The sequence below is a fragment of the Bubalus kerabau genome, chromosome 1 (assembly GCF_029407905.1).
Source record: "Bubalus kerabau isolate K-KA32 ecotype Philippines breed swamp buffalo chromosome 1, PCC_UOA_SB_1v2, whole genome shotgun sequence".
Classification (NCBI taxonomy): Eukaryota; Metazoa; Chordata; class Mammalia; order Artiodactyla; family Bovidae; genus Bubalus; species Bubalus kerabau.
The window spans coordinates 48,086,436-48,110,492 of NC_073624.1; the positions used below are offsets into that span (position 1 = coordinate 48,086,436).

At 42.0% G+C, this 24,057-nt stretch overlaps 1 protein-coding gene and 1 long non-coding RNA gene across 19 annotated transcripts in view; one reads left to right on the forward strand and one right to left on the reverse strand.

Annotated features, from left to right (window-relative positions):
• RBFOX2 (RNA binding fox-1 homolog 2) overlaps positions 1–24,057 on the forward strand; it is a 288,451-nt gene that overhangs the window by 103,034 nt on the left and 161,360 nt on the right. The window lies entirely within an intron of this gene.
• On the reverse strand, positions 17,889–22,544 carry LOC129647404 (uncharacterized). The gene is made up of 3 exons (XR_008712310.1): positions 22,479–22,544; positions 21,750–21,836; positions 17,889–18,022 (listed from the first exon to the last, which is right to left on the reverse strand). It is a non-coding gene; the product is annotated as an uncharacterized LOC129647404 (long non-coding RNA).

Below are 24,057 nucleotides of genomic sequence, written 5' to 3' on the forward strand. Positions count from 1 at the left end.
TGATTTCAGCTTCAGGTGTGGAATCACTGTCAGATCTGCAGTGCTTTTGATCCAGATCTTCACCTTCTCATTCAGGTCACAGGGACAAAGTTTACTTTGTGAAGCCTTCCGATAAGAAGTAACTTCTTCCCACAAAGAAGTAACTTCTTTACTTTGAGAAGCCTTCCCAGCCCACACCAGTCTAAAGTTATCCACATATACACTCTCTCTCATTATCTTAAATTATCTAGTGTGTATACTTTATTGTCTGTCTCTTCCACCAAATATAAGTTCTATGCAAGTTGTGACATTGCTTAGAGCAGAGCTAGGCATGTAGGAGGAGATCAATAAGTATTTGTTGAATGAATAAATGAAAAATATTCTCAGTTTAATGTGAAGCTTTTGAAAGATTTTAAGCAGAGAATAACATGATCTGCTTTACATTTTTCAAAACTACATTGTGGTTGCTGTAAAGAATGAATACTTAGAGTCTCCCACTCGCCCCCACTCCCACACACAAAAAGGCAACATTAGAACTATATAGACAACAACTTTTTCATTTGCTGTGTTTAGTATCAGTTCCAGCTAGCACTTAGTTGTTGAATGAGAAATTTTACCCCACTGCCATTTCTCAGTTGGAAACTGAATTAAAATGACAGATTCAGAAATAAAATGTTTCATATCTCTTTCTTTTTAAAAAAACTTTTAATTTCTTTAAAAAAAAATTTATATTTAAGTGTAGCCTTAGCAGCAGCAGCAGCACCAGTTAACTATGTTGTGATAGTTTCAGATGAACAGTGAAGGGACTCTGCCATTCGTATACTTGTGTCCCTTCTTCCCCAAATTCCTCTATCATCCAGGCTGCCATATAACATTGAACAGAGTTCCTGTGCTATACAGTAGGTCCTTGTTGGTTATCCATTTTAAATACAGCAGTGTGTGCATGTCCATCCCAAGTTGCCCAACTATTCCTTCCTCCTTCATACCTCTCTTTTATCTCACAATCAAGAGTAATTATTGTACTGCCCCACCTTTTTTTTAAACTAAAAATACTTCTACTTTGCTCTTAAATTACAAAAAGTATGCAATCGCTTTCTTTTCCTCCTGGTAGGTTACCTAGAACCCTGCTTTCAGCCTCATGCAAAATGTATTCAAATGTTGGTTCTCTTCAGTATCAGACACCGGTCACCCGTCAGTGGCTCAGGTCCTTGTGTGCGTTGCCGTACACCCTCTAGTGGATGAAGGGCTGGTAAATGCTGCAGCTTCAAACCATTCATTGGCTTCAGACTTAATATCGCCTTTTAGATCATTCCATCCTGTAGAAAGTTCATAAACATCTCTCTCTCCTAGGAAAGACCATTTTATTTCTTGTTACTTACAACCATGCGTCTAAATCACATGCTTGTTCTGATATTTCTTGATTTATCAGTTTGAAGCTCTATCCTTTGGCTTCCTGCTTACTATTGGAGGTGAGAAATTAGCAGTTTTATAGACATTCTCCCCTTCCTTCTAACAAAGCCTTTTTCTTTTTTGCTAAATCAGTGTTCATTATTCATTTATGTTTACATAATACATACATTATTATGAGTGAATATAGCTGAACCATAAGATATCATGATTACATTCCCTTTCTTATATACTTTTTTGTTTCCCTGGAGTTATTTAATACATACGTATATATGTATAGAAAATACATATGTATGTTTAGTAATTACTTTTTAAAAAGCATGAAGTGAAAGTGAAGATCGCTCAGTTATGTCCGACTCTTTGCGACTCCATGAACTATACAGTCCATGGCATTCTCCAGGCCAGAATACTGGAGTGGGTAGCCTTTCCCTTTTCCATGGGATCTTCCCAACCCAGGGATTGAACCCAGATCTCCCACATTGCGGAAAATTCTTTACCAGCTGAACCACAAGGGAAGCCCAAGAATATTGGAGTGGGTAGCCTATCCCTTCTCCAGCGGATCTTCCCAACCCAGGAATTGAACCGGGGTCTCCTGCATTGCAGGTGGATTCTTTACCAACTGAGCTATGAGGGAATTTCAAAACAGAGTTGCTCAGTCGTGTCCAGCTCTTTGTGACTCTGTGGACTTATACAGTCCATGGAATTCTCCAGGCCAGAAAAGCACTATTGAGACATAATATATGAAGTTTGCTCAATGTAAGTGTACTTATTCAAGGATTTTTATTAAATTTATAGGCAAATTTATAGATTTATATTACCATCACCACAGTCCAGTTTTAGAATATTTTTATTATCCCCCTAAATTTGTTTGCAGTCAATCCCTACTTCCACCCAAGCCCCAGACACCATCTACTTGTTTTCTGACTCTATAAAATTACCTTTTCTGGACATTTCATATATATACAATCATATGATATGTATGTAATGTTTTTTGTATGACTTCTTTCATTTATCATAGTGTTTTTGAGATTCATACCTGTTGTCGTATGTATCATCATACCATTACTTTTCATTGCTGAATAGTATTCTGTTGAGTGGGTGTACATATTTTGTTAATCCATTTACCAGTTGACAGATACTTGGCTTATTTCCAGTTTGGTTTTTATGAGTACATAATGCTGTTATGAATACTCACAAGTCTTTGTATGGATGTATGTTTTCATTTCTCTTGGGCAGACTTCTAGGAGTGGTATAGCTGGGTTTTGTGGTAAAGTTATGCTTAGCTTTTTTGCAGGGGGGTCACCGAACAATTCTAATGAAAGTTATTTTTAAAAACTACTCAAGTAACTCATTATCTTTCTATTACAAATCAAAATAATATCTAGACAATTAAAGGGTTAAATCCAATTTGAAAGGAAAATGAAATATTTCTAAATATTTGACTGAACCTTATAAAAATTTCAATGCAGTAATATGATCGAAGAAATTATAAAAAGTATTATGCTTAACTTTAAGAGACTGCCAAACTGTTTTCCAAAGTGGCGTGGTTTTATCCATCTCTTTGATTATACTGAGTATATATTGGTATTTCATTGTGGTTTTAATTTGCATTTCCCTGATGATTAACAATGTAGAGTACATTTTCATGTGCTTATTAGCTATTCATGTATCTTCTTTGTTGAGCTGTCTGTTCAAGTCTTTTGCCCATTTATTTAGTTTTATTTGGTTATACAAATATTTGGTTTGTTTGTCCTCCTACTGTTGAATTGTAAGAGTTCTTTATATACTCTGGATATGAGTTCTTTGTCATATTTACAATTTGGAAATATTTTTTCTCAGTTATACAATTTTGCAAGACAAATCTTCTTCCCCCAATAAAACTGATTCTTATGTGCTAAGTTTGAATAAACTCTGCATAACCATCCTATGAAAACAGGCATTTGATTACCTCTTTTCAGGCCTGGTAATTGCTCCAAAAAGATTGGCAGGTTTATAGTGGCTTTGTGTTTGGCTGAGACAGCCTTCTCCAGATCCTTAGTGGCAGGCATGTTTGGGCAAGAAAGCCCTTAATGTAGTCAAGAGAAATTATGCTACTTTCTGCATGTCTGAAAGGATGTGATATGGTAAGGGATCAGCCAGGTTCATTGGCTCCCCCCAACCCCCAACCAAGACACTGTAGCTTCTGTGTAAACTTATTTCATAGAAATTCCTCTGTAGACACACACCCACACCCACACCCACACACACACACACTGCCCCCCACACACACATACCCCACACACATACCCCCCCCAACCCCCCACCCCACACACATACCCATATCCCTGACTTTTGGTTTAAATATCAGCTCTGCCATTGCAGGCTAGATGACCTTGGGCAAGTTTTTTCTTGAGCTTTCTCTGAGTCTCAGTTTCTGTAAAATAGGAATAGTAACTACTGTGAAAGGTTGTTGTAGAATTTGAGATAACGTATGTAAGTTCCTTGACATGTAATAGGGTCAGTAAATCATTTTTCTTGTCTATTTTATGGGAAAGAGGCCTTAAGGAAGCCTTATAAGGAAATGATTAGTTCTCACAGTCTCTGATTTAAGTCTATTTTTCATTTTCTTTTTGAGTCTTAGTTATTCACCATGTGAAATGAATTACATGTATTGATTTGAAATTTCTAGTGCAGGAATATAGCTTTACCATATTTCTAAGAAAAAAATATGTCAATACGAGGGAAATGAAATCTGTGTAAGTTTATTTACCTCACTCATTATGGGTCTTGGCAACATAAGTAGAAAGAGGGAGTCATTTTTGAGACTTTTATGTCTTGAACAGAAAATGGTTCAAATTGAGCAGACACTGAGGCCTCTCTGCAACCACCTTGCTCCTTGTTATCCTACCCACATAGTTCTTCTGATCTGTGTGTCTTCTTTCAGTCCTTCAGTTCTCTCTCCTGAACATTGATTTCTTTCTAGTGCCCTTTGCTTGAAATGTTCCTCCTTTTCCCAGCAGAGTCCTATGTATCCTTTAGGATCTCTGGCCACAATTTAACCTGCTTCATGAAATCTTTCCTAATTTCCGCTAATCATTTGAACTCATTTTAACATATCTGTATTAACATTTCCATGAGGTTCAGATCAAGGAAGTTTGGGAAATCCTCTGAAGATTGTGAGCAAATTATTTAACTTCTCTAAGGTTCAGTTTTCTCATCTGTGAAAGTGTGGGTAAGTGTCTACGTTTGTAAGGTGATTGTAAAGGTTAAATTTTTAAAAAAACTTCTTAGGTAAAAAGTGTCTTATTGGTTGATGTTGTTTACTAACCTCTACCTTTAGCTTTCCCTGGAATCTAGAAAAACTCTTCTCATCTCTGGGCTCAACTTCCCTCTTTTCCTTTCAGGGCTGTTTTGGCTGTGATGGGTTTGCATTTGTGGTACTCAGGAGTGTCATGCTTTATTGTGGAAACAGTGGCAGTTTTTCGTCCCTTAGCTTCTCCCCTCTGAATCTACAGGGTTGCTGTGGCTCTGTGGATAGATGAGGGAGTGACTTGAGTCCAAAGAATGAAAAGTGTGGTTGTCTTTCCTCCCTACCCCTCTTCTGTACCTGGTTTCTTGGCATATCCAGTATTTTATGCCGAAGTTTTACTTCTTTCCCTACTTTGCCTCCTTTCATTCAGTTTGGGGTTGCTGTGATTTCAGGCTGTTAGAACAGTTTGTATGCATTCTTGAACCAAATGCTTAGTATGTATTTTGCAAACAGATTGATCATAATTTCACTGCTTGACTTTGTAGTAGACTGACCTAATACTGTGTATACAGTTGATGTGTATTATGATGAAAGATCTAACATGGCCATCAAAAAGAATTATATGACTAGAGATTATTAATCACTGGGACTATTTATAAAAGGAAAATTATAGAATTTCCTTTATTAGCAATTTTCAATATGAGGAAATTCACTGGTCTCGGATTGCTTAGGGTGGCCAAGTAGTTAGTAGGATCATCTTGCTCTGGTAGTTAGTACCACTGAGCAACAGGTGGTCTTCCTTCAACCAGCCCTGGTTACGTTTGGTAAGTTACTTTTATGAAGCTTGGTATATCTCCTCAACCTGTTGTTCTTCAATAGACAACTGTGACCAATGATTTAGAATGAAACCAACTAGTCAAATATAAGATAAGGCCAAAGGTGTTGTAGTTGGACAATATAGTTGTGCGTTTCAGTTATAGGTCAAATATTTTTATTTTCTTAGTAGCATTAGCTGTATACCATTATACTGAGCTGATTTAGGGTTGACTTAGAGAGGTAGGGGAATGCAACAGATGACTTAAAATCTTGTGTTACAAAATTTGGTGCAACTCAGCAAGTTCTGTGTAATCATGCATTTAAAGGGACAACTCTGATTTCACTGGGGCTCATATTCTGCTTAGCTTTTATCTGCTGAAGACACTTTAGTGGTTACTCTAGGCCTTCCATGATCTGGCCCTCGTCTTTTTCCTTTTGTTTCGTGTAAGGTATTTTGTGTTTTAGGCACATAATGGGGTAGGATAATGTACCTTTGAAATCAAATGTGGGTTCTAATTCTAAGTTTTTTCTTTATTGTATTCTCTCTGTTTAAATACACTTCATTCTTTAAATCCCACTTCAGATGTTCCCGGCTCCATGAAGTCTTGCCTAGCGCACTTATTTCCCTACAGACTCTTAATAAATGCCCACTGAACCCCCGAGGCACATTTTGCCTACTTTGTAACAGCACTTTACTACTGCCTGTTGTGTGATGGTAAACAAGTTGGATGACTCACACAATCCTGTGAGGACAAGGACCCTATCCTCTCAGTACTTCTTGGTATTCCTGAATCCTTTTACAAAGTAAGTGCTCAGTAAGAATTTGGTAAATGGACAAATTAAAAAGTAAAGTCATCTCTGCCTTCTTGAAATACAGAGACTACTCTGTTGTGATATTTTCCTGTGGACAAAGGAAAAAAAAAGCTTCGTTCAGACTTTTAACTAGGTTTGTTGCCTTTGCTTTGCCAAAGCAGTATGAAAAATTAATACTTAAGAAGCTAGATATCTAATCTTCAGCAAGAGAGTGCCTCTTACAAGTTTAATGGGTTTGGTGAAGTGGATGTTCAATGTAAATTTGTCGTTTTATGGAGCCATAGAAGGCTCTTAAAACACTCAATAAATACCCTTATTGAATTAGTAGAACTTTTCAATAGGGGATGGTCTGTGTATCTCCTGTTATTAGTACCTGTCATTGTTCCTTTAGAGTGCCTTCAGCCTGTGCTCACACAAGCTTTGTACTGTCACGTGGCTCATAGAATCATCTCAGCTAAAGATGCTCCTAGTGCCTTAATTCCATTACTTTTTTACAGGGAACCCACTCGTTAATTCTGGCAGGTGGGTCTTAGTAATAAATGACAGGTCCCCATGAAAAGAGAGCTAACCTGTACCAAACATTGACTCATTAGGTGCCAGTTCCTGTATAAAGCACTGAACAAGTATTATTTTATTTCATCTCATTTGCAGGTGAGAAAACCCTGAGTCAAAGAGGTTTAAGCCATTGCCCATGGCTATGGAGCTGTTAACTAGGGAAGCTGCGCTTTAAATGTGTTAGATTTCAAAGTTGATGATATTTCCACCATGCACATGTCTTTTATTTATTTACTCTTATTTGAACATTTATTTTGTGTACATTTTACGTGCATGTTTGATTTTTCTTTGGTCAGTAGCAAATATTATTTCCCAACTTGCTCCCCTCCTTGCCCTTTAGGGAGGGGATGAAAATTCTGTGTTAAGTTTCTGTAGTCCTCTCATTTACACATGGCTTCATATCTAGTCTTGTTTGATCTTGGGAGCAGTGAGACCCCACTCAACCAGTTTGGTCTGCATGCAGGGAGGCAGGGCTCTAATCATGACTGGCAGATGAGGAAATTGAGATTTCCAGTTTTGTGAGACATTTGTTGAAGGTGGTAATAATAAATGATACTGAAATTGGCTTTTGTTTTGAAGAGGAACACTGATCATCAGGCTAAATTTTGTAGCAGAAAATTTTCTTTTTCAGACAAATTATATGGATACAATATAAAAAATGTAAGTGGGTCGGTCCTAGTAGAAAAGATGGGAAAGGCCTGGGGCCCCACCTCTGGACTTTCTCTGCCCTTGAGGCCCCTCAGCTGACCAGAACACAGTTGAAAGCCCCTGGGGAAGGAGCAAAGAACTTTGGTGCCAGATAGATTTGGATCAAATTGGGCCTGATAATTAACCTTGCTTAGTTTTGGTTCTTCATTTGTAAATTGGGTACACCTCTCATGTGCAGTGCTCTTTTCATAGGATTGCTGATAAATATCAATTAAAAAATAGGCCAAGCCTAGCACAGTGCTCTCGACTTCTGCGGAGGACAGATCAGGTCAAAGGGCAGCATAGGTCAGCCACTCACCCTATGAGGGCCTCCTGCTAAACCCAGGAGGTTCCCAGGAGAGCTTGGGCCTCCATAGGACTTACTACCCAGAACTTTGTACTTGACCAAAGGCTGACACATCACATTTATCAATAGTTTGGAATAAGGATGTGTGCTACGTTGCTTCAGTCCTGTCTGACTCTTTGAGACCCTATGGACTATAGCCCGCCAGGCTCCTCTGTCCATGGGATTCTCCAGGCAAGAATACTGGAGTAGGTTGCCATGCCCTTCTCTAGGGGATCTTCTTTGATCCAACCTAGGGATCAAACCTGCATCTCCTTTGTCTCCTGCATTGGCAGGAGAGTTCTTTAACACCAGCACCATCTGGGAACTTGAATGAAAGTGAAAGTCACTCAGTCGTGTCCAACTCTTTGTGACCTCATGGACTATATAGTCCTTGGAATTCTCCAGGCCAGAATACTCGAGTGGGTAGCCTTTCCCTTCTCCAGGGGATTTTTCCAACCCAGGGATTGAACCCAGGTCTCCCACACTGCGGGCAGATTCTTTACCAGCTGAGCCACAAGGGAAGCCCAAGAATGCTGGAGTGGGTAGCCTATCCCTTCTCCAGTGTATCTTCCTGACCCAGGGTTTGAACCAGGGTCTCCTGCATTGCAGGCGGATTCTTTACCAACTGAGCTATGAGGGAACAGGGATAGGCAAACATTTTCTGTGAGGGATCAGAGAGTAACTATTCTAGGCTTTGGGGCACAGAGTCTCTGTTGCAGCTAATCACCTCTCTTGCTGAGCACAGGAACAGCCACAGACAGCTTGGAAACCACTAAGCATGGCTGTGTTTTAATAGAACTTGTTTTGTGGGCACAGCATTTGCAGCCTTTCAATTTCATACGATTTTCATACATCACGAAATATTATATTCTTGGTTTTTTTTTCAATCATTAAAATAAAAATGTAAAACCCATCTTATCTCATGGACTGTATGTGGGTTGCACAGGCTGGATTTGGTCCATGGCCAAAAATTTGGCAATGCCCAGTTTAGACATCGCTTGTTGGTAATCAGTGCAGTGTTTGATCCTGTGAATTAAAGTGATTGCTATTAAAGAAGTATCAATAGGGAATTCCCTGGCAGTCAGTAGTTAGGACTCTGCAATTTCACTATCAAGGACCTAGGTTCAATCCCTAGTTGAGGGGCTAAAATCCTACAAGCCACTTGGTGCAGCCAAAAAAAAAATATTGATACTAGGAAAGGCTTACTTTTTATAAAAGTGTGGAACAGGAATCATTACATATTCATTAGTTTCTTTACCCTCCATGAAGTGATTAAAATGCAGTTATACTTGTCTTGGTAATGACTAATGAATGAACAAGGTTTCTGAATAAAACCGGAATAGTATAGTGGAAAGATGATGAGTCAGGAGGAGTCTGGGAACTTGATTCTGTCACTAGTTTTGTGACTTTATACGTCACTTTATCTTTGGGGCCCTTCAGTTTCCTCATAAAAGTGAGGAGATTGGAGATCATAGTATTAGAGGTCTTTGCTGGCTCTAATATTCTCTCATTCTACTTTTAGTTGTCTGGGTGCTGTTGAACAATTTTCATCTATAGAAACTCTTAAGGACTTCACCAGTTAGTATATTTTCAAAATTACCAACCGGGCCTCACAGAGTATTAAAGACTGTTTACAACACGACTTTATTCCCACTGCTAATGCCAGCCCAACAATTGGGATATAAATTCCACATGCCATTAAGATGACTGCCATGCTGCCATAGTTGTGAACCCATCTGGAGATGAGGGGCAGACACAGAGAGAAGGGGACTAGGAAAGCTGGAAGAAGGAAAGCCTGTCCTGATTTCCTGTGGGTTTAGGACAGTTTCCTAAGTGGAAACCTTTCCTCAAGTCTGAGTCACACTTAGGACTCTTGGCTCTCCTGGGATGGGAGGAGAAAAGGGAGGGGGCAGTGGAACTAGTGGCTATGTCGATTTTTGTCAACAGAGGGCGCCCAGAGCAAAGCAAGCGCTCTGTGCCACCCTGAACACGGCCCTCCTCCCCACACAGGCACAGGTCAGCGAGCAGGGGATCCACACCGCGTCTGCTTCTTGCGTATTGCTTGATCCTGTCCACATTTGCAGACATTGTCTCCCACCTAAATGCAGTCCTGGTAATTGTTATTTGCTTTCACCTATAGTGGAAACCCAGTTTCCTCACTGTCTTGGTGAATGATCCTGTGTTGTAAAGTCTGGGCTTTTGGGTGAATCTGTGGTATTAGGCTCTTATATAATTCAGTTTCCAGTGAGCACATATTCTGGAAATGTTTCTCTGAAAGAGTATGTAATATCTGTGTAGTATATTGTTGCCTAGAGCAGTGGTCCTCAAAGCATGGTTCCAGACCAGCAGCGTCAGTGTCACCTGGGAACTTACGCAAATTCGTGATATCCTCCTCCCCCCAGACCCATTGCATCAGAAACTCTGGAGTCAGGGCCCAGCCATGTGGCTCCGCATGCTCTTCAGGTGATTCTGATGCACATTCAAGCTGAGGACCACTGCCAAAGAATAAGCACATGGAGCCTGCTGAAGGCCAGGTACCAGCACTTTGCTAGGGCGTGCATCTTCATTTTCCAGGTAACTGCACCCCCTGAAGTCTCAGTGACTGCCGAGGTGAGACTTTCAGCCAGTGGTAGAGGAGGGATTTGGGTCCTGGTCTTTATGACTCCAGAGCTGTGCCGCAGCATCTGCTAAGAAAATGCGAAGTTCTGTGTTGTTTAAATTCATATTTTTGTCAGTCTTTTTCTCAGGAAAAAAACATACATTGACCAAAGAAAATTTAGAAAATACAGTAGGCCAAAAGAATAAAATAAAATTGCCTGAATATATTAACTTTATCTCAACTTTCTATTGTTTATTGTTCTATTTTTATTTCTATGCAGCTCTTTTTGCATATACATGCATTATAAAATTAAATAATCTCATCGTTGGTACAAACTTTGTAATATGCTTCTAGTGTCTTCCTACTCCATTGTAAATATCTTTTCATGTCATTAAATATTTCTATAGCATTGTTTTACATAGCTGCCTAGTATTCCATTTTATGGTTCTGTCATAATTCTCTCTCAAGCCTGTCTTAAGTTGTTTTGATCCTGTTATAGGCTTTTAAGAGGACTAGGATACTGAGTCCATTGAGTCAGTGATGGACATGAATCAGAACAAACTCCAGGAGATAGTGAAGGACAGGGAAGCCTGGAGTGCTGTAGTGCATGGAGTCTTAAAGAGTTAGAAATGACTGAACGACTGAACAACCACGACACGGATACCAAGTGCTGTGCCACTCTGGGTAAATAGTTTACCCTGAGTGCCTTAAAGTATTGTGTTTAAAGTGATAAATACAGACTAAAGTTGAGGAGGGAAAATGGAACTAGAGAGGCAATAATAAGCCTAATGTATGGGTTAAATTGAGCCCAGAAATAGGAAAACAAAATTAAAGTAAAAAACACAGAAGTTGTAGGAATGGACTAGGGATCTGTTGAGTGCGGTGGATTAAACAAATAGTCAGGAAAATGATTATAAGCCTTTTGAGAGTGCCAGTGGCCTACTTTTATTACTGCCTTTTTGATATAGAAGCTGATCTGCCAGGTGACAGCATGATAAAACTAAGCATAAGGCTTTTATTTATTTATTTATTGGCTGCACCACGTGGCATGTGGGCTGTTATTTCTCCAATCAGGGATCAAACCCTTGCCCTCTGCATTGGAAGTGCAGAGTCTTAGCCACTGGACCTCAAGGGAAGTCTTGGCATAAAGCTTTCATAAATAACAGTTATTATTTATTGCACACCATCTGTGTGCCAGGCACCATATTAATCATTTATATAGACTTTACCATTTAATTTTTATAATAACCATATGCATTCACTACATTAGGTGGTGTTTCCCACATTTTACAGAAGTGGAACCTGAGATTGAGACTTAAGGTAACTTGTTCAGATGCTTCCTTTGGAACCCAAATTTGATCAAACTCCCAAACTTGTGCTTTTATAGTATCATTTATCTTCATTCTTTTTTCACGATGTGGCAGATCATCACCCACTGCTGGGAGGTGAGGAGTAGTTTCACTATCTCTTCAGGGACAGAGGGAACGTAGATGGGGGAGGAAGGACACTAAAGTCATAACAGAGCAGGATTAGACTTGAAGATCCAGCAAAGCTACCACCCGCCCAGCTGTCTCGGGGAAGGTGTAAGCCTGTGTTGTATACTGCCGTGTACTGTGGTGTGGACTAGTGAAATGAACCACTCATAGGAAGGAGCAGTGATGGTCGGGAGAGTCAGAGCTCACTCATGAAATGGCCCTTCCTGAAGGAAGTTTTAATTCCTTTGAGGCACCTTTAAAAATCAGCTTTGCTGCTGCTGCTGCTGCTAAGTCGCTTCAGTCGTGTCTGACTCTGTGGGACCCCAGAGACGACAGCCCACCAGGCTCCCCCAACTTTACTGAGATATAATTTGATACTCTACCATTCACTCATTCAAAGTGTACGATTCAAAGTCTTTTTTGGTTTATTCACAGAGTTTTCATCACTCCAAAAAGAAACCATGTACCTCTTAATCATCATTACGTAGTCTCTCTGTCTCCCTTGCCCCCCAAACTCTAGGCAACAACTAGTCTACTTTCAGTCTCTACAGATTTTCCTGTTCTGGATATTACCTATAAATAGACTCAGTAGAGTACGCGGTCCTATGTTTCTGGCTCCTTTCACTTAGCATGATGTTTCCCAGTTCCTCCTTGTCATAGCAGACATCAGTACTTCATTCTTTTTTGTTACTAAATAATATCCTATCATATGGGTATCAGTTCAGTTCAGTTCAGTCGCTCAGTCGTGTGCAACTCTTTGCGACCCCATGAATCGCAGCACGCCAGGCCTCCCTGTCCATCACCAACTCCTGGAGTTCACTCAAACTCATGTCCATCGAGTCGGTGATGCCATCCAGCCATCTCATCCTCTGTCGTCCCCTTCTCCTCCTGCCCCCAATTCCTCCCAGCATCAGAGTCTTTTCCAATGAGTCAACTCTTCTCATGAGGTGGCCAAAGTATTGGAGTTTCAGCTTTAGCATCAGTCCTTCCAGAGAACACCCAGGACTGATCTCCTTTAGGATGGACTGGTTGGATCTCCTTGCAGTCCAAGGGACTCTCAAGAGTCTTCTCCAACACCACAGTTCAAAAGCATCAACTCTTCCCCGCTCAGCTTTCTTCACAGTCCAACTCTCACATCCATACATGACCACTGGAAAACCCATAACCTTGACCATAGAGGGACCTTTGTTGGCAAAGTAATGTCTCTGCTTTTGAATATGCTATCTAGGTTGGTCATAACTTTCCTTCCAAAGAGTAAGCGTCTTTTAATTTCATGGCTGCAGTCACCATCTGCAGTTATTTTGGAGCCCAGAAAAATAAAGTCTGGCACTGTTTCCACTGTTTCTCCATCTATTTTCCATGAAGTGATAGGACCAGATGCTGTGATCTTCATTTTCTGAATGTTGAGCTTTAAGCCAACTTTTCCACTCTCCACTTTCACTTTCATCAAGAGGCTCTTTAGTTCCTCTTCACTTTCTACCATAAGGGTAGTGTCATCTGCATATCTGAGGTTGCTGATATTTCTCCCGGCAATCTTGATTCCAGCTTGTGCTTCTTCCAGCCCAGCGTTTCTCATGATGTACTCTGCATATAAGTTAAATAAGCAGGGTGACAATATATAGCCTTGACGTACTCCTTTTCCTATTTGGAACCAGTCTGTTGTTCCATGTCCAGTTCTAACTGTTGCTTCCTGACCTGCATATAGGTTTCTCAAGAGGCAGGTCAGGTGGTCTGGTATTCCCATCTCTTTCAGAATTTCCCACAGTTTGTTGTGATCCACACAGTCAAGGGCTTTGGCATAGTCAATAAAGCAGAAATAGATGTTTTTCTGGAACTCTCTTGCTTTTTCCATGATCCAGCAGATGTTGGCAATTTGATCTCTGGTTCCTCTGCCTTTTCTAAAACCAGCTTGAACATCTGGAAGTTCACGGTTCATGTATTGCTGAAGCCTGGCTTGGAGAATTTTGAGCATTACTTTACTAGCATGTGAGATGAGTGCAATTGTGTGGTAGTTTGAGCATTCTTTGGCATTGCCTTTCTTTGGGATTGGAATGAAAACTGACCTTTTGCAGTCCTGTGGCCACGGCTGAGTTTTCCAAATGTGCTGGCATATTGAGTGCAGCACTTTCACAGCATCATCTTCCAGGATTTGAAATAGCTCAACTGGAATTCCATCACCTCCACTAGCTTTGTTATTAGTGATGCTTTCTAAGGCCCACTTGACTTCACATTCCAGGATGTCTGGCTCTAGGTGAGTGATCACACCATCGTGATTATCTGGGTCATGAAGATCTTTTTTGTACAGTTCTTCTGTGTATTCTTGCCACCTCTTCTTACTATCTTCTGCTTCTGTTAGGTCCATACCATCTCTGTCCTTTATCGAGCCCATCTTTGCATGAAATGTTCCCTTGGTATCTCTGATTTTCTTGAAGAGATCTCTAGTCTTTCCTATTCTGTTGTTTTCCTCTATTTCTTTGCATTGATCGCTGAGGAAGGCTTCCCTATCTCTCCTTGCTGTTCTTTGGAACTCTGCATTCAGATGCTTATATCTTTCCTTTTCTCCTTTGCTTTTCTCTTCTCTTCTTTTCACAACTATTTGTAAGGCCTCTCCAGACAGCCATTTTGCTTTTTTGCATTTTTTTTCCATGGGGATGGTCTTGATCCCTGTCTCCTGTACAGTGTCACGAACCTCCGTCCATAGTTCATCAGGCACTCTATCTATCAGATCTAGTCCCTTAAATCTGTTTCTTACTTCTACTGTATAGGTATACCACCTCTTATTTATGTTTTTATGTTGGGAAGAGACAAGTAAAGGGAATTAAGTAACCAGAAATAATTCTTCCTAATTTAAAATGGATGAAACAGGCAATACTGTGAAAAGCAAACCTCTCAGGCCCCCTTGAGGAATTGTAACCAAAGGCAGAGGTAAATAGTACACTTGGCATTGGCTGCTCCAGGAGCCATTTGCTGCTCAGCGGCAGCTCGCCTGACCTGGACATGTGCAGCATTCAGGGAGCTCATTGTGTAAATCTTGTGTATTGGGCGGTGTCACTGGCCCCTACAATACCCCATGAGGAAATGGAGAGGCCTTTGCTGATCTAATCTCGATCCATTTCCCTTGGTTACTACAGCTCTGGGTCCCCAGAGAGTCCTCTCTAAAGAGCCGCCAGTGTGTTGAGTGCTGGCAGTTGCAAGGTTATTTCTGACTGTACGATTTGTGCAGTGGAGATTACACCCATCTTTCAGGTCCTGATCCATTGGCCAGAAATAGCCACTGTCGTGCCGGTATTACTAGAATGAACACCTACCCAAAGGCCCCCTCTGCGCCCTTCTCAGTGTGGTCTCTGGAGGGCCCTTCCAGGTGCCAGGTAACCCGACTGTGGTCCTGGTGCTGTCTTCTGTGCTTTCTTTCCTGACTTGCTATCCAAGAACAGAGTGTCCTAACCTCATAAAGTGAATGGCTGGGGCCAGAACTGTTAAGTTCTAAGACTTCTCTGTTTGAATTCCAGAGAAGTTGTGGCCAACTTTATATTGTGTCTGAGCTTTCAGATAGTTTAGAGAGTAACTTGTACTCCCTTGTCTTAATACCCTGGCTCTTCCAAGGCCCATCTGCCCTAACATGGAGACAGGAACCCAGGGGTGGGATCACCAGTGTGGCACTCAGGTCCTTCGAATGTCAGAGCAGGATTTCATCACCTTGCCCTGGCACTGCAGATGGGGAAACTGAGTCCGAGAGAAGCCGAACAGCTGTCCCAGGGCTTGCATTCTCAGAGCTCTAGCCAGTGCAGAGCTGCGGCTGTGGTGTGAGCCCTCGCTTTCAGCTCAGTGCTCTTCCCCAGTGTCATGCTGTTACCTGAAGGCCGAGTGCTTTCCTGACCAGAGAGGGGCCCAGCCCTGCTCCACACATCTGCGGCTCGGGCTTTTAAGTGTGTGCAAGAGTTTGGCAGGTGGGGACTGGGATAGTAGAAATCTGTGCAAGAGCACTGGGTAATGAGTTTGGGGGCCACTGACCCAAAGAACGCAGCCCTTCTGGCCCTCCCTGTGTACTCTCTCCAGTGAGTGTACATGTTTCTGATCACATGGTTGTAATTTCTGACCCATGGCTGTTCATCCAAATACATCTATGCTGCTGCACTAACCCATCAAGCAGTCGTCTTGTAGTTGGCTCATGGTTACCGCCTCCATGCTTGGGGTGATGTTTACCTTGCATCACGTGAAAAGACTGAAACCCTTCTCCACCATCCCCCTCCCCTCATCTCCTCTTGGTGTGGAACTGTAGGAGGGGCCTCGCTTCCCAGGGCCCCCTGCCTGGGACCTGATAGAGCCAGCAGTCAGCCGGACCCTAACTGCTGGGACTGGAAGTGAAAGCAGCCCCCTCATAGTGGCATACAGAAGCTGAGTAGCAGGCCCATCGTGAGAGCCCCTGTGAACTTTCCCTTCCTCCCCAGCACTTCCTCTCTGTCACGTCCACTCTCAGCGCCGGGAGCTGCTCCATAGGAGAGGTTGTGTCCTTCACTCTCTCCCCTGCTCCCCCTGCACAGTGCTCCACAGATAGTCAGAAATAATCTCTGGCATCCTCACGCTGTTGACCACCCTCTGATGACTGGTGAGGTGCGGGAAGGCTAATACAGCTGACAGCTGGCAGCATAGCTTCTCTATGGAAGTTGTTTCCTGGTCCTCGGTAATAAGTTATAGTGACAACTACTATTTATTGAATGCTACTGCGCTCAGTGTTCATGTACACACACCCTGAATTCCTCTTTGTTCTCAACAGCTCTCCCTGTCAGGAGATGGCAGAAGCCATATTGACAGCTGCAGAAACAGATTTAGCTAGAAAATGGGGAAAAGGTATCGAGACCTAGCCCTGTCTGACACCAAAGCTTATGTTTTTAGTAACCATGCGGAACCTTCTTGAGTAGTTAATTTGCTGAACATTCCTGCAAGAAAGAGCTGAGTCACTTGTGCTCCCTGGGACTTAGAAATGAGATATCTGTGTTCGCAAAGGGCATTCGGAGCACAGTTTAGATTAGATTTGGCTTGGGGATTACAGGATAGGAACAAAGGGCAGACTTCAGGATCCTCGGCCACTTCCTGAAGCTGGCTTACTTTGGCCCAGTGTGGAGGAATCCTTGCTCTTTAAGTCCACAGTGGTTTCAGGTCGTTCCTGAGACATGGGCCTGCTCAGCAGTTCCAGATTGCTTAGGGTGGGCCTAGTCTTGGTTCCCTGGGCCACTCAGATGGGCACCGGTTGTTCCCTGGACTGACTTGGCTTCTTAAAGGTCCTCCTATTTTAGGCATTCAACAGGAGGCTTTCTCTTCAGTTCTTGAGTCCTGCCCCCACGCCCCGTTAGTCTTTGGGACCTGAGGATTTAGTTGTGGTTCACCTAAGAACAAAGGGAATTCAGTTTTCAGCAGCTCATAGTGCAGTCCTGTGGAGTCCCCATAGGGACTCTAGGGTTGAGGGGCTTTCTCTCTTTCTCTGCTCATAATGTAAACATTCTGTATATATCCTAAAATGGGAGAGAGAAACTTCTGAGAGGCAGAGAGTTGTTGGGATAATAAGGTTTGGAGGAGACAGCCCTTCCTGCATTCTCCCTGGGGGGAATAATGCAGCCAGGATTGAAGGGCATCGCCTCAACCAATTCAGTTAAGTGGCCCCGTCCTGGCTTAATAACTCGGGCAGACTTCCCAGTGGGTTTGGCACGGTGTTGGGTTTCTCTCTCCCCAGACCCTCCCTTCTGTTTGCTTTGCACATGTGTGCTAACACAATTAGAGAGAGGTTGCATCTTGCAATAAGATAGCCTTTTTACAAAGGAGGGGGATTCTCTTAAAGAAGAAGGAGAGGAATTCAGAGGAGGGAATGTAACACTCCAGAGTTTGAGTAGCATGGAGCAGGCTCTGTTCTCTCTATAAGGGCGGGCGGGCAGGGGGGAGGGTGGCCGGTGATTTCCAGCATCTAGTGTGAGCACCGGGTGCTAAGATTGTGCTAGAGAAATGGTCAGCTGTCTTTGCATTTGTTCATCCAGACTGTATCACTGAGGATTTGGTCGTTGGAGAACAAGAACGGGATTGTTCGTGAAGGTCAGAGGTCCCAGTCTTCCGAGTTTGGTGGTCAACTGTTAAGAAATATTTCACAGTTTTAGTTGAAAACCTGAGCAGATGCTCCTGCTGCTGTTTACCCGTGGGGATCGAGTGACATTCTTCTCTCCTTCCCTCTTCCCCACCCCTCTGGGAACCAACCAATCACGCCAAGGAATGGATTTCAGGGCCTCTCGGGCCTCCTCCCAGAAGAGTGTGCCCAGCAGCAGTTCTCCGGAGCCTTCGCTGGCAGGATGTTTAACTCCTGGGTGTCTGACTTGCAGTGAGCTCCTACCATTGCAGTTAGCTCGTTCTGTTGTTCGCCATGCCTCTCTGAGCCCATCTAATGTTAAGTAAGCTTACCCAGTCCCCAAGGGAAGGCTCCTAGTGAGGCACAGTGCAGTGCTTTGAGCTTGAAGAAGCTGGTTTTTGAAGCCCTAGTTCTGCCAAAAACCAGCAGCATGACCTTGGGCAAGTTACTTTCCCTACTTGGACTTGATCCCCTTTCTGCTAAGTTAGAGGGAAAGGAGGACAGGATGAACATGTATGACATAGTATATACAAGTCACCAGCCTGAGGTCTGGGGGAAAGCATTTAACCTGTGCTGAGTGCCTATTTTGCAGCAGTTTGTTTTTTTATAGTTTGCCCTCTGCAGGGCAAGTGCTGTTCACCCAGTTTCATAGATGAGAAGAGTGAAGGCTAGAGTCCGTCCAACTTGCCCAAGGTCAAATAGCTAGAAGGCTCATCTGGCTCTAATGCCCACACTTTCCTCCATGCCACTGGGTTGGCTCGAAAGGCCCTCAAAGTCCTTCTAGCATTTTCACTCTAATACTCTGATAGTTTTAACTCCTTAATAGCTTCTTGTTCTGCCCTGTAGAGGGACTACTGTCTCCCTTTCCACATCCCTGTTAGTAGAGCAGGTGAATAACTTTTCAGAAATGATGACATTTCTGCCATCTCCTGAAAGCAGCAAAAGAAAATGGTGCAGCCATCAGTTTTCTCTTTGCATCACAGGGAAGTCCTCATCCTTTACAGCAGCAGTCCCCAACGTTTTTGACATCAGGGACTGGTTTCATGGAAGACACTTTTCTATGGATGAGGGTGGGGGGATGGTTTCAGGATGATTCAAATGCATTATATTTATTGTACACTTGAGTATTATTACATCGGCTCCACCTCAGATCATCAGGCAGTAGATCCCAGAGTTTGGGGACTCCTGATTAGGGCCAGCATCTCCTGCCTCCTCAGCAGTCCCTTTCCTCAGGCAGATATAGGTATTAATATTTCCTTTTTCTCTTTGCCTTGTGTTTTGATAGTCGGATAAGGATCTCTGGTTTAAGGAAGGGTGAAATTTTGAGGAGATTTTTTTAAATCCCCTTTATTCAAAGCTTTTCTGTGAGCTAGAGACACACTATTGCGTTTACCCCTACCTGGAATCACTGTGATACATATAGCCCTGTCAGGAGCTTCCTCTATCCGAGGGCTTGGTTTTCAGTGTAGTTTCTTATAAATTATTCTAGCTATCTGGCTAGGGGACATCTTGCCTCATGAAACATGCTGTGTTTCTCTTCCTGCAGTTTAATTGAATACTTTTAAATCCACAGAGAAAATAGCTTTCTTTAGGTGTGTTTCTATTGATTATTGCTGCTGATTTGAAATAAATTACGGTAGTAACCCTAAAATGTCAGATTTGTTAAGGAGGCATTTTTTATTTTTGTTGTGGGTTAAGAAAAATGACCACAAGCAAGTCTGTTAACAGTTGTAAATTATGAAGCCAGGCACTGATCCAGGTGTTTTATGCACATAATTTCTAATTTTCATGATAAATGTGTACTCATAGATGAAGACGGAGAAGGCAGTGGCACCCCACTCCAGTACTCTTGCCTGGAAAATCCCATGGACGGAGGAGCCTGCTAGGCTGCAGTCCATGGGGTTGCTAAGTGTCGGACACGACTGAGCGACTTCACTTTCACTTTTCGCTTTCATGCATTGGAGAAGGAAATGGCAACCCACTCCAGTGTTCTTTCCTGGAGAATCCCAGGGACGGGGAGCCTGGTGGGCTACCGTCTATGGGGTCACACAGAGTCGGACACAACTGAAGCGACTTAGCAGCAGCATAGATGAAGAAACAGTTAAGAGTGGTTATAGTACTTGCTCAGGTCACAGTGACTGATTTGGCACTTTGATTCCAGATCTGTTTCATTTCTAAACCTAAGCTGTCTCTTCAGTACCATGCTGCTTCTGGAAGATGATCTTGAGAGTTGATTTAATTATCCACGCCCATTCCTCAGCTCTGATCACCCCAGAAAATCCGTATGCTTTTTTTTTAAAAGAGATGTACCCTTTTAGATGACAAACTTCACAGTTAGGAAAAAAAAAAATTGAGGGAAGTAGTTTCTGGTCTTTGCCAACTTTTATAATCAGGTAACTTTTATTAATGTTTTAATTATTTTTAATAAAATTTAAATCCATCACATCTAATTCTAAGTGAAAATGCTAAATTGGTGGCTGTTCATCATCAGATTCCAGAGAGTTAGGGGTTTCACTGTGGTTTGGGGTGCACAGGAAGAGGAGGACCTTAGAGGATGAATTGTATGTGAGTAGATGGAGAAAAGCAAAATTTTCTTGGGGTAAGGAATTTGTCATTTGCTCTATCATTTGGTACAGCCTGTGTCTACCATCTCTTTGAGCACCTTAAGATGGTGTTGAGAATCCAGTGGAAGATGGGTTGGTGTTACTCAATGGCCATTTGCTTCACCCTAACTCTTTTCAAGAATTGCTTATGATTTCGTTCTGCCACAGTGATGTTGGGCTTTGCCAGTTGAGTGCAACGAGAGATTCACACAAAAGACGTATATTCACTACACAGTCTCTGCCATCCATATCAGCCTAACAAATGTTTCAGCAGCATTTACTTGTGTGTCTGCTATATGCCAGTTGCTTGGCATAACACTGATGATTCTGAGATGAATAAGACATACCTTTAAGGATCTCATAGTGGAGTGGAATTTACAGTCTTATTTAGGAAACAAGACATATAAACATATACTTAATAATGAAAGGCAGTATATGTTTAAGAATATTTTAAAAATAAATGAACTAGGGACAGCAGATTTTACTGGGGTTCTGAGATGAAAGGGGTAGGGTTTGCCAGAGTAGTAAAGACGGAGTTCCTTTACAGTTTCATCCAGGGTGTGCAATGGGGCAGAGCTGGGGTGAGATGAGGTTTTTTGTTTTTTTGAGGTTTTTTGGTCACTTTCAGTGACAAGGAAATGGAAATGGTTCACTGAATTAAGGTAAGTATCCTAACATTATTGATGGAACTGTAGCCAGAGACTGGGGAAGGAAGACTCCACAGTTAGCATTCTAAATGGGGAGCGTAAAGGTGACAACAGCCGATGTAAACAACAACAACAGTTTAATCCCTGCAGAAACTGCATTTTTAGGGAAAAAAAATTTAAGTCTCTTATATTTTGGTTCCCAGGTTAGCATCCCCCCGCCCCCCTGCCCTCTGCCCCTTAGCTTTTTAATGCAGTATTCTCTATATTAGAAATCCCTTGCCATTTACTCTTGTTGGGTTTTTAAAAGTTGGAAGACTTCAAGCTGAGTCCTGCACAGACAGAGACATCAGTAGGCCTGTTTGCTGTGTGCCTGGCTCACGGTGGCCTTGTCCTTGATGACTGCTGCATATTTATGAGGGTCCCTCCACAAAGCCCACCCAGGGAAGAGCTCTTCTTTTTCCTTTTTTAGGTTCCCGAAACTTACCTAAAACTCTGAGGCGGGAGAAGGTGTAGGGAATGAAGTTTCTTCCTTTTCCCTCCCCCTACTCCATAGTAGCTTAATTTAAGTACCCTGTGGAGATAAAGATAAATGTGAGAAACTTCAGGATGAAAAGAACATTAGAGACCAGAGAAGTCAGGGGAGGTCATATCAGGCTTAAAGTGGAAACTATGTTACAACCTAAGCAAGGAGCAACTGATAGGCCTATAAATAGGATTTTATCTCCTCTTAGGACATTTTTGGCGTGGTTGTAGCTTCCCATGTGGGGGACTATTATATTTACTAAAAATAAACTGTGTTTCAGAAGTGATTAAAGTAAGTCCCACTGAACTCATTTATGTTATTAAAAATGTAGTCATAGCCTGAAAATAAATTTATAGAGGTTGATGCATACTAACTGTTGAGAGAACTTGGATATTGAAGCCATCCATCAGTTAGATCTGAAATTAAATGGTCTGGTCCAGTTTAGTGTGGATTATTAGGTAGGTTGCCTTCTCAGAAGATAGTGTTATTTCGTTTCTGCTAGTCCAAAATTCCCTCAAACCCTAGCTATATATTCAGACTCATTCAGACTCATAAATGGGCATAAATAGATGATAAGTGTTATCACCTAGGAAAGATAGAGTAGTTCTAATTCTTTAGAAATCTTACTGCTTAGTTAAAGCTGCTTGGCTATGGCCATTCAGAGCAGGAGAACATATGAATCAGCCATACCTTTGGTATCCCTTCTGGGGAACAAAAAATCCTTCAAGCTGTCCAAGTTTGTTTCTCACACTGTCCTTATCCTGACTGTAGTCCTTTAAATTGTGCAGCAAATACTTGGCATCTAGCTGCCTGTCAGCCAGTCTCTGACGCCTCTGGATGGTTTGTTCTCTTCCTGTGAGTATATTTGAAATTAGTAAGAAGCATCTATTAGTTTTAGTATCCTATGAGAAGACTAGGCAAAGCTGACATTCAGTAAATAGTAAAACTGCTTAAAGTAGCAAATGTGGGGATAGACAAGTTGACTTTTGGCTGAGACTTTCAGCCTAGACATTTCAGGATTCTTTGCAGTCTGTCTTTGTCGTGAGGCGTGTACACTATTAATGTGTATAGAGCTTTCTGTGACGTTGAACTTTGATTTGTAAAGTTATAGTAAAATAATTGTTAAAGGTATCACTTAGGATTAAGTTCAGCTACATGCAACAGAATCCCCCTCCTCCTTTCCCCTTACCCCAAAGTGGCTTAAACAAGACTTTGTCTTTGATGAAAACAGAGTCTGGAAGTAGGCAGCTCAGGGCTGGTGTAGCGCTCAGTGGTTATCAAGGATCCAGGATCCTCACTGCTCTTTGCTTCTCTGCCTGTAGGATGTGACCCAGATGGTTGCTACAGCTCCAGCCATCATTCCTGCATTTCCATGGAGCAGTTGAGAGGAGGAAAAGAGCTCCCCTCCCCTACTTAACAAACCTTCCAAAAAGTCCCATATAACATTGCTACTCATATCTCATTGGCCAGAACTTAGCCTATGGCCACACCTAGCAGCAGCGGAGGTTGGGAGATACAGCCCTTTCTTGGAGGGTGTGTGTATTAATCCTCGGATGAAAACTAGGGTTTTGTTACTGAGGAAGAAAGGATATTGGGAAACCACTAGCATTCTCAACCTCGGGGACCGTCAGAATGACATGACTTTACCTCCCATATGGTGCAGAAGACCATTCTGTAGCTTCCTTGGGACCTCTTCAGTCAGTCTTTGCTGTGTTGTCCAATAAAGTGATTTTTCCCTTGAGATGTATATACCTTTATTTAAACACTTTTTTTTTTAAGTTAGTAGAAGATAAAAAGGATCATTGAAATTTCCATTTAAGTTCAACTTAAGTTTTTTGAAACCAGTTTTTTGGGACTACAAATAGTATAAAGTGAGCATTTTAGTAAGCATAAAATAAAGTGTTAAATATTTAGGTGTCTAGTCATTAGTAAAGGAAAAAGTGTAAATTTTCCTTCAGTTTTTTGAAGCCTGGATCAGCTATTAAATTATACGTTTCTTGGGGATAGAGAACTTGCTTATTTTAATTTAAAATTTTATGTTTTTTGGACAAATAATACATTTATATGATTCAGTACTCAAAAGGTACCAAACGGCCATATGGTGAATGGTTGCTCCCCAGTTCCTACCTTGATTCCCCAGTGTCTTTCCCCTAGAAGCAATGGATGTCTTCCCTTTTGTATATAGTTCCTACTTTAAAAAAAGAAAGAAATTCAGTGCAACTGTGCTATACATTGTTCTGAACCTTTCGTTTATCACCCGAAGAGATGC